Source organism: Chanodichthys erythropterus, chromosome 11 (genome assembly GCF_024489055.1).
Source record: "Chanodichthys erythropterus isolate Z2021 chromosome 11, ASM2448905v1, whole genome shotgun sequence".
Classification (NCBI taxonomy): domain Eukaryota; kingdom Metazoa; phylum Chordata; class Actinopteri; order Cypriniformes; family Xenocyprididae; genus Chanodichthys; species Chanodichthys erythropterus.
The window spans coordinates 38959034-38966867 of NC_090231.1; the positions used below are offsets into that span (position 1 = coordinate 38959034).

The 7834-nt window shown below is 33.5% G+C and overlaps 1 long non-coding RNA gene across 1 annotated transcript; it reads left to right on the plus strand.

The window, feature by feature from the left end:
- The first annotated feature begins 4096 nt into the window (after positions 1–4096).
- On the plus strand, positions 4097–7032 carry LOC137030154 (uncharacterized). The gene is made up of 4 exons (XR_010896392.1): positions 4097–4144; positions 5249–5277; positions 5410–5480; positions 6745–7032. It is a non-coding gene; the product is annotated as an uncharacterized lncRNA (long non-coding RNA).
- Positions 7033–7834: the final 802 nt, after the last annotated feature.

Genomic DNA, 7834 nt, shown 5'->3' on the forward strand with positions numbered 1-7834 from the left:
CATTTATTTATTCCAGGTATTCCTTAAATATCTTGTTTTTGATTTTAACAAATCATTGTTTGTCATCTTTTTTTCATAAACAAACACAGGTTTTGTATTTCTACATCAATTTTACACACATGGGTCAAAAATTACCCATATAGAAACCTTTGCAAATTTCCGCAAGAAGGAACATATTTACTGCAGACAACTGTTCATCCGCCACACATTTCATGTCTCAACATGGCTGCTTTTGTATATTTGATGGATGAAAGACATATTATATTTCATATAATAGGCTGTATATTATATTTCATAATTTGTATTTTTTGTCATAAACCAATGCTACTGGTCACCTTTTACATCTATCAGTGTTCCTGAAAAGTAACAGTTTTGAACAAGGTTTCTGTCCAACAGTGAAAATAAGTGTATCGCTCAACAGTGATTTTGAATTTCTTTATCTAGAGTGTTAATGGCTGGTCCTCAACAGAACTGAGGTGGATGATGACATCACTGTGAAAAAAGCTGAAAGTGTACTTTGCGAACAGTCAAACGCAATTTAAATGTGTATGTGCAGGGTTGCACATACACAGTTACAGAAATCCGGCGGAAATTATAAAAAGTTACAAAAATCTGTATGCTGACCCTCACGTACACATAAAAAGTGAAGTATACGTTGGCCTTTAGAAAGGTAATGAAACACACATTCAAAAAAATTCATTCAAAAAGAAAGGAAAAATTAAAATAAGGATTTGGTTATTGAGTAATACATGGAATAATGAATGATAAAATTAATTTATTGTAATATATGCGATATAGAAAATAACTAATTCGGGTCACTTTTGACTCATGTTGTATTTGTCCAAAACTGTTACATTTCAGGAACGCTGACAGACATAAAGGATGACCAATTGCATTGATTTATGACAAAAAATTAAAAATTATGAAATATATAGCCTAATATATTAAATATAATAAGACTTACATCCATCAAATATACAAAAGTAGCCTTGTTAAGATGTAAAATGTGTGGCAGATGAACAGTTGTCTGCAGTAAATATGTTCCTACTTGCAAAAATTTGCAAATCTTAAAGATTTCTATATGGGACATTTTTGACCCATGTGTGTAAAATTGATGTAGAAACTGTGTTTGTTTATAAAGTAAGAAAGAAAAATAAACATAATTATTTGTAGAAAATCAAAAACAATATATTCAAGTAATACCTGAAATAAATAAATGATAAAATAAATTTCTTTCAAAGATTCAGCGAAGAAACACTCAGTCATGACTGAAATTACATAGGAAATGAATACGGGTCATTTTTGACCCATGTGTGTAAAATTGATGTAGACAGACAAAAACTGTGTTTGTTTATAAAGTAAGAAAGAAAAAATGAACATAATGATTTTTTTACAATCAAAAACAAGATATTTAAGGAATACCTGGAATAAATGAATGATAAAATACATTTCTTTTAAAGATTCAGCAAAGAAACACTCGACCATGATTGAAATTACATAGGAAATGAATACGGGTCATTTTTGACCCATGTTGCGCATTAGAAGGGTAGTGATACAAAAATGATTTTTATTAAAAAAGTTTATTAAAATGAGGATTTGTGATGATCAAAAACAAGTTAATTGAGGAATACCTGGAATACTGAATGATTAAAATAATTTCTTGCAAAGATATAGAAAATAAAAACTCAGCCGGGTCATTTTTGACCCATGTTGTGCATTAAGGGGTTAATAAACTTTTCTATACTCCTCTGATTATATAATGGTAAATATTACAATATCAAAGCACAACAACAGTGATCAGCATTAATGATAAGCCTATTAAACAATAAAATAAAATAGATCATAACAGTCTTGGAGGTAAGAAGTGGATTATCCTTCACCTGAAATGTTTGTCTTTTCATCCTGAAATGCAAGGCAAGTGTTGTATCAAAATAATTAGAAGATTCCACAAATCCCTTCACTCGATTGGGATGTTCTCTTTTATTCTGGACGGCAAGGGCAGTGGCTGTAACATCGAGGGTACTTTGCAATATTAAACATGTAGCCTATTTATATCGACTTCATCAGGCTCCGAAAATTCTTCAAAAAGAACACAAAGATTGGCCTTCTCAGTTGCCATAGTTGCAACGCTTGCGTCATCACAACAGGGTGTTCAACGCGCCACCGTTTCCGTTTAAAAAACGTTTTGCAACGTTTTGTCGGGGCTGAACAACCAGGTAGGGGCCAGCAACCAGTCTGGGGTGGCACAGAAATCTTCATTATTTCAACATAAAAATGAGTCTGATAATGTACTACGGATCTGCCTATACAACACAACTGAAAACAGTTAATTTGTACTTAATTGTAATTGAGATAGTGAATTAGATCATGGAATGCTGAATTTGACCCTTTTTTTTTTCATTCCTCACTTGCAAGCATTGAATTTTATGTATAATCAATGAACTTCAACAATTCAAAAACGAACCAAAAAAGTAAACACTAAATGTTTAACTTTCTATATTGTCAAAATAAATAATTGCAACAGTTCTGTCATACCTAAATTAAACTCAGTACAAAGGGAAAAAAAAAAATGTGTTCTGTTTTGAATTCCCATTTGCTGATGCGGAATTGGAAGTCAACCGCACATAAATGCCAGAATGTAAAATTAATTATGTGTGGTGGTTACAAAATTAATAGACAATAAATATTTGACATTTAATGTTTTTTTTTTTTTTTTTTATAATGTATTTTACATTTGTGTATTATTTTTGTCTGACGATCGATTTGTATATTATTTTTGTCTGCCTTGGGAAGTGTTCACCTGAGGGGGGGAGGGGCGCGCCGCTCAAACAATACACAGACTGATGGTGAAGCAGCAGCAGCTCCGTGTCCTGTGTTTAATTTACATTTATTTCTCCGCCGGTGAGGGTATTTAAATTTAAGCATTTAAATGTGATACATTTTTGTTTGTTTTCTTTATAGATTAACGCAAAATTAGCATCTTCTAGTACAAATGCATAGTTCTCACATGTATTTATGCATTAAAAAATGATATAGTTTGTCTAATATTGTACCAGAATATTTTAGTTATGACTTAATAACTTATTATTATAAGATATAATAACTTACGTTATTAATGACTCTAAAAATTTATATTGAGAGACATGTGACGCATATATATATATATATATATATATATATATATATATATCTATATATATATATATATAATACACATTTTGGTTATTGAAATAACCTTTTTGGTTATTTCATGACTTAATAGACAACAGAAGAACTACGACGTTGTACGCTCGTAGTTTCTCCTTTCGATTTATTTATAGGGAGTAGGGGAGCGCGGGTCACAAACTAACGCTGGGTTAGTTGTAACACAAATGGTTTAAATACTTCCACACATGCTAGCATGAAGAAACTTAGCGTATTTACTAGTTGCCATATCGACAATATATAAAGAAAAAATTAAGCCAAAATTCAGAAATCTTTGGGAGATATCACTGAATATTTATTTAACCATAGCAAAAGTATATGTATTAATTTAATTTTTCATCTTTTTTTTTTTTTTTTTTTTTTTTTTTTTTTGTGTTTATTTAAAATTAGACAAATCTGATATTATTTTAATCTCCAATCTCTTGTTTAGCAGTTTGGGTAGTTCTTTCTTCAGTCGAAAAGAAATTAAGGTTTTTGATGGAAACATTCCAGGATTATTCTCCATATAGTTTCAATGGGCACCAAACAGTTGAAGGTCAAAATTAGTTTCATTGCAGCTTCAAATTGTTCTACACTGTAAAAAATGATTTTTTGAACTTGTAAATAAAGATAGCATAATTTAAGTATATTTTACAAACAAATCCTATTTTGTCTTTTTACTTCAGAATGTCATGTTTAATTCAATAAACTACTTGAGGTTTCGTTTTATTTTATTGTGCCTAAATACATAAGTAAATGTAAATGGAACTCCCCAAGTAATATTTACTTAGTATCTTGTCGTAAAATGAACTAATGCAAAAAAATGACAAACGCAAGTAAAACTTAGTACTCCACGAAGCAAGGCAATCTATGCGCATGCGCTCTTGGTCCCCGAAGTGGCGCGCAGAGGAAGAGGAAAGCAACGGAAAATTTCCTGGAAGGACGATTTGATTTTTACACGGTAAGTTATGAAATATTTGTTTATTTAGTTATGTTTCCAGAGAAGTATAGAGCAATTAGGCTGTCTGCAGTTCGGGTGGTTAAAGAGTTAACGCATTAACTGTTATAGTCGACAGAGTTGAGTTTGCTAAAGAACCGATTAGCACAAACATCCGTTATTAGCAAACGGCATATGTGTCGAAAACAACTGACTTGTATTTTACAGTGAAGTTTAAAATAAACTTTGCCGGACGAGAGCGGCGCGATGCGTCGCGACAAATGCCAATAGAAGGGCGTCTGTTTATTCATCTGTGTGAATAAATAATTGTGCCCTCATGTGCTATCTGAATTATAAATACAAGTTTTCTAATTAGAAACTGGACATGTACAGCATCGGAAGTCAAATTTACGAACCCGGAATGATACCCGAGCCCTGAGATGGGTGGCCATTAACTTTAAACGCGACTGAGAAAAACACTAATACCCCATTAATCCACATCAACTACACTGCTTTGTCTTATTTATAAAATAGATAAGCATTTGATGCATATCAATCAAGTAAAACAGAGATTATACTCCCTATTGAAGCTATACAATAGTGATACATTTTCTAGTGTATGTGTTCAGACAGCCTTAAAGGGATAGTTCACCCAAAAATAAAATTTCTTCACCCTCAAGTTGTGCCAAACCTGCATACATGTCTTTCTTCTGCTGAACACAAAAGATATTTTGAAGAATATGGGTAACGTTAACCAAACAGTTGATGGACCCCATTGACTTCCATATGAAAAAAAATAAATAAATACTACAGAAGTCAATGGGGTCCATCAATTGTTTGGTTATCAAAAATTTTCAAAATATCTTCTTATGTGTTCAGAATAAAGAAATTCATACAGGTTTGGAACATCTTGAGGGTGAGTAAATTATGACATAATTTTCATTTTTGGGTGAACTATTCCTTTGACTCTACCAGATGATTGAAAATGTATTGTTGATAGGCTACTTACTTGAATGCAGTTTTTCCAAAATAAATTAACTGTTCAAATTTCAAATCAAGTATATTTATTCAAATTTTATTAAAAGAAATCTATTTCTGACATTAACATTTCTAACATATGTTCCACAGATTGCACTCACCGTTCAAGCTCATGCAAGGTAAGTTGGCAATACTTCTTACAGCCTATGCAACACTGATTAAGCTTGCAGTATTCACTCTGCCAGGACATGTATATAGTTGTATGTAGATGGCTGTTAATGTTCACTGCAATTTACTTTTATTTTTAACAGCAAGTTGAAGATAAGCGAGATGCTGTTATTCGCTGGGAGAATCATCTGAGGAGCTCATTGAAGCCTACCAGGTACATTAATAGATTAATTAAAATTTTGTTTTGACTTAGCATATGTACAGTACTGCAGAAGTCTAGGGCACATTAGTATTTTCATCCCCCAAATTTTTTTTTACTTTTTATATCTTTGTGCTTTAGTTTGGCATAAAATATCAGTTTACATTCCTAAACATTCATTTTGCCATTATTTTTAATAATCCAGTGAGATTTTTGTATGCACAGGGAGTCTGACAACAGTTGGTGCTCCACAGAAGATCTGGTCTCACCATCATTGAGTCTGTCTATTATAACATGAAGAAAGAAATGAAGCTGAGAATAAATGCGTAAATTAAGAAAAACTGTGGCAATGTCTGCAAAATGTAAAAAAAAAAAAACATGCAAAGCTATCTGAAAAACAATATCAAGTGTACAAGGCCAAAAACTGATTTAAGTGCAAAGGGTGATCAAACCAAATATTGATTTAATCAATAGAAGGTAAATGAAAATCAATTTATGAAAGCATTTTAAAGGCATCCTCACTTTACAGAATTTTTACACAAGTGCCTAAAACCTTTTACAGTACTGTAGCTTTGCAGGTATTTTCTAATCGACTTGCAGATACAGCTCTTCTGGATTTAGTCTGTCATAGTCCCTTTTCCCTCTTTCTTCATGTAATTACAGATTTAAAGGTGCTAAAGAGGATGTTTTGTTTTATACATTTTTGCAATATTACTTGAGACTGTCTTTACTAACTGATAAAGACTATTTATTAGGTGCACTGAAAGTAATAATATTAATATACATCATCTGTGCACGAGGTAGGGCCTTAAAAACATCAGCCAATTGGCCCTCTGGCTTGTCAATCACTGCCATGACGTTCCTTGTGAGAGACGAGCGCGGCTGCGCGCTCCAGTAACTTTCCACACTCCACAGGCGCCGCATGCAATGTTTTTGTCAGGAGACAGGAGTAACAACTGCAGATTATGAGTTACCTGCAGTGAGTCCGACATAATGAATCCACTAACACGACACAGCGAATGCCGGTGGTAAACACTCGTGTTCCAATACGAGTGTTTACGAGTTTTGGGAGGCGTTCCTTTGTTCTTATGCATGCGCTCATTTAAAAAACTCACTAACAGTCTTTGGATTCTCAGTCGACGAAAAAATCCTCTCTATCACCTTTAATGATGTCGAGACCAAATCTCTGTGTGTGGCACTTATCACATAAAATTAAAGAGAACATTCAACTTACTGTACAGTATTATAACCACTTTGCATTTATTTGTGTATTTGACAGGATGTCAGCAGAGACATGATTAAAGATTGCTTCACCAGTCATGTAACGAAGATCATTGAACTGGGCAGCACTGCAGGAGAGGAAGATGCCAACACAGCTGACATCGTTATCGTCATTGAGGGAACTAAGGTGTTGTTTTACTCTGATTAAATCTGAGAGCTTTCTGAACCACACATTGGCAGCAATGTCATTGGCCCTTTTGAGGTCTGGATAAATAGTAAATACATAGTTAAAATAGTGATTGTGACTACAGTGGTTCAACCGTAATATTTTGAAGAGAGAGGTATACTTTTTGTGCACAAAAACAAAACATATTCATTCAACAATTTGAACCATTTCATTCCTAGTGAACTCAGTGCAGGATTACATGTTTACGTCTGGATGCCGGCTTATTTTATTAGCCGCCTCCTGCGTCAGCATCAAACCCATGTGTTGTGCCGCTCACGTGTTCAGCTTCGGCCATTACTTAGTCGGCATATGGATGTAAACATGGAAGCCTGCATTGTCTCTACCTATGACTGGTTCAAATTGTTGATTTAAGTCTTTATTTTTGTTTTGTTTTTGTGTACAAAAAGTATTCTTGTTACTTCATAACATGAAGGTTGAACCACTGTAATCATGTTGACTATTTTAATGATGTTTTTACTATTTTTCCAGACCTCAAAAGGTGCAATGACATTGCTGCCTATGTGTGCTTCAGAAACCCTCGGAAGATGAACGAAGGTCGTATGGGTGTGGAATGACATGAGGGTGAGTACTTAATGAGAGAAATTTCATATTTGGGTGAACTTACCCTTTAAACTAACCCCCAAATCTGAGAAACACATTTGAAGTATTTCAAAAATCTTTCTTGGGCTGGATGCTTTAAAGGGTTAGCTCACCCCAAAATTAAATTTCTCTCATTAATTACTCTCCCTCATGTCGTTCCACACCCGCAAGACCTTCGTTTATCTTTGGAACACAAATTAAGATATTTTTTGATGAAATCTGAGGGTATCTGATCCACACATTGGCAGAAATGTCATTGCATCATTTGATGTCCAAAAAAGGTAGTTAAATATTTTTAAAATAGTCAACGTGACCACTGTGG